General features: G+C 52.9%; 1 protein-coding gene across 1 annotated transcript in view; it reads right to left on the bottom strand.

The window, feature by feature from the left end:
• Window positions 1–2,495, bottom strand: part of MSI2 (musashi RNA binding protein 2) — a 186,957-nt gene that overhangs the window by 14,413 nt on the left and 170,049 nt on the right. The gene's annotated exons all lie outside the window — the stretch shown is intronic.

The following is a 2,495-nucleotide window of genomic DNA, read 5'->3' as shown; positions in this document are numbered from 1 at the left end:
GGCTCGGCGGGCACAGCCTGCCCGAGGGAGCTGGGACAGGGCTGCATTCCTGTGGCCTTAGGGGTTTTGTCTCCAGTCCTCAGGGAGGAACAGCTGGTAGCAACAGGTTGGGAACTGGAAAAATCTCAGGCTTGTCAATGAACCAAAGAGGAAGGAACAAAAACCCTCTCCTGCCAAATTTTCCTCGTCTTGCTCTCCTGCCAGATGAACCCCTCCCATGTCAAATGCAAGAGAAAAATGTGCCCCCCCCATGACTGTATTTTAAAAAAAGCATTTACACGACAAAAATGTTTTACACGTAAAATATGTCAGGTGGATTCAAAAGAAATGTGACACTGATAGTGAAGTTGTCTAGGAGGAGTTTGCAGCATTCAGACTTTTAACTTTGCTCGTTTTCCGTGGCTCAGGTCCCAATTCATTAAAAAATACAAGAATGGGTGAGGTTGTCAAAACCAGTGGAGGGATTCGGCAGCACAGCCCCACCCGGAGCGAATGGATGTGGCCAGAGCTGTGTCTGCTGGAAGGACCTCAGCTATCCCCTCATCACCGGGATGTCAAACGGGGACGTGATTTATGCCGAGCAGCACGGCCGCGCTCACCCTGCCGGCACGCGAGCAGCCACGCGGGACGGGAATTTATGGTGGCACTGAGCACGGGCACAGGGACACGGCCCTTTCTGCTGGCTGTAGGACAGACCTGCCATGACACAGAAGAACCTGTTTATCTAGCAAGGTCAGCTGGTGACACGCTGCCATAGAAAAAGAAGGGGTGAGGGCAGGGAGGAGGCCCCGAGCAGGTACCTGCCCCCAGCAGGCTCCCTGCTGACTCAGCAAACATGCAGGTGTCCCAAGAGCAGGAATTTCACCCCGGGGACAAACCAAGGTGGTCAGTGCCCAGGGGCTTGGAGTGAGAGGGCTGCGGCTTCCTGGGGAGAACAAGACACGCACTGAAGGCGGATGCTCTCTGAGGGTGCTCAGTCTCCGTGCTGGCACTGATGCCAGGAAGGTGGGGAAGAGCTGGCGGGATGGGGCCAGAGAGCTGCTGAAGAGGCAGCAGTGATGGGGACATTGATGACATGGACTGTCATCAATGCCTTCCAGGAACCTCCTGGCCAATGCTTGCTCTGTGCTGTGCTCCAGCAGCCCTGGGCAGAGCTCTCCCAGTGAGCTGGGGGTGGTGGGACACACCTGCCCAGGTGTTTGCCAGCTCTTTCCCATTTCCTGGCAGAAAGGGGCCAGTTAGGGTCAGCCGTGCTGTGCTCTGTGCTTTGGACCAGGCACACGTGAAGGAGGGCTGTGCGAATTTGTGAAGGGAAAACAAAAACCCAACCGAAAAGGAAAGAAGGAAAAAACCCCAGCCATTTTTCTTGTAATGAATCGGGCCCGTACACTGCAGCGCAAGATCGATCGGACTCCACTGCTCCTGGATACAATTCACTACCATTGCTGATGGAGTGGCAAACCCAGGATGTCCCTTCCAAAACCAGCTCTGGATGGAGATGACTCTACAGAAACCCCCCGTTCCCAGACCAGGCTTGGTGCAGATGTGAGCGGGGCCGGTGACAAACCCACCTTCCTCCTTGAGACCTCAGGGCTGGGGTGGGACAGGGGCTCTTTGGATTCAGTTTTGGGGTTTTTGCCAGTTTTGTGCACGCAGGCAATTTTGAGGCTTGAAAAGACATTTCCAAACACCATACTGCTCTTTAAACTTGCCAGAAAGGGTGTTGTTAATTTAGGGTTAGATTTAGTTTCGTACTGCAAGTTCAAATCAAAAAACAAAAAAACTGAAAAAACAAATCAGAAAACCCAACAAAAGAGAAACCAAAAAACACTCAAATTAAAGACAAATGATTTTCAGGCACAGAATTGATCAATGCTCAGTTCAGTTGTAATGGGCACCAAAAGCACTCCGATTAAAAAAAATAATAATAATAATCAGGGAAGCAACGTTAATCCAGCCAAACCCTCTGTGCCTTGCTAAGGGGCAACTCACCAGGTCTGTTTGCACGTAAAACAAAACCTGAAGGGCAAAACATGAGGAAGAGGCAGAAACAATGAGGTCTGTTTTCCTGGAAGCATATGCAAAAGCAATCTTGGGATTTGTTTGGGTTTGGGGTATTTTTTTTTCCCTCTTTGGGTTTGTTTTTCCCCCTCCGTGCCAGGGCAGTAGGAGAAGCTGGAGTTGGGGGATCCCCACAACCAGGCTGGCAAGTCACCCCTTAGGCGCTCTCTACATGCCACAGGATGGAACTGGTACAGAGAGTCCTTTGTAGCCTGCAAGCAGTGCCAGTTTGCATGGAACGGAGTTCTCCTGGTGTCTTTCTCTGGCCTCACGGCCCCAGGCTCTCGCTGGGACACGCCCGGGCCTGCGCCCACCTCTACTCCCTCACGCAGTCGGGGCTTTTCGGGAGCGCCTCCTTAACCCCGGCACTGCCCGAAAAGCCACGAGAGCCCCAGCTCAGCCCTGAGCGAGCTGGGCGGTGCTGCCCGACCCCG

Source organism: Geospiza fortis, unplaced genomic scaffold (genome assembly GCF_000277835.1).
Source record: "Geospiza fortis unplaced genomic scaffold, GeoFor_1.0 scaffold538, whole genome shotgun sequence".
Classification (NCBI taxonomy): domain Eukaryota; kingdom Metazoa; phylum Chordata; class Aves; order Passeriformes; family Thraupidae; genus Geospiza; species Geospiza fortis.
This window is presented reverse-complemented; position numbering and strand designations above follow the sequence as displayed.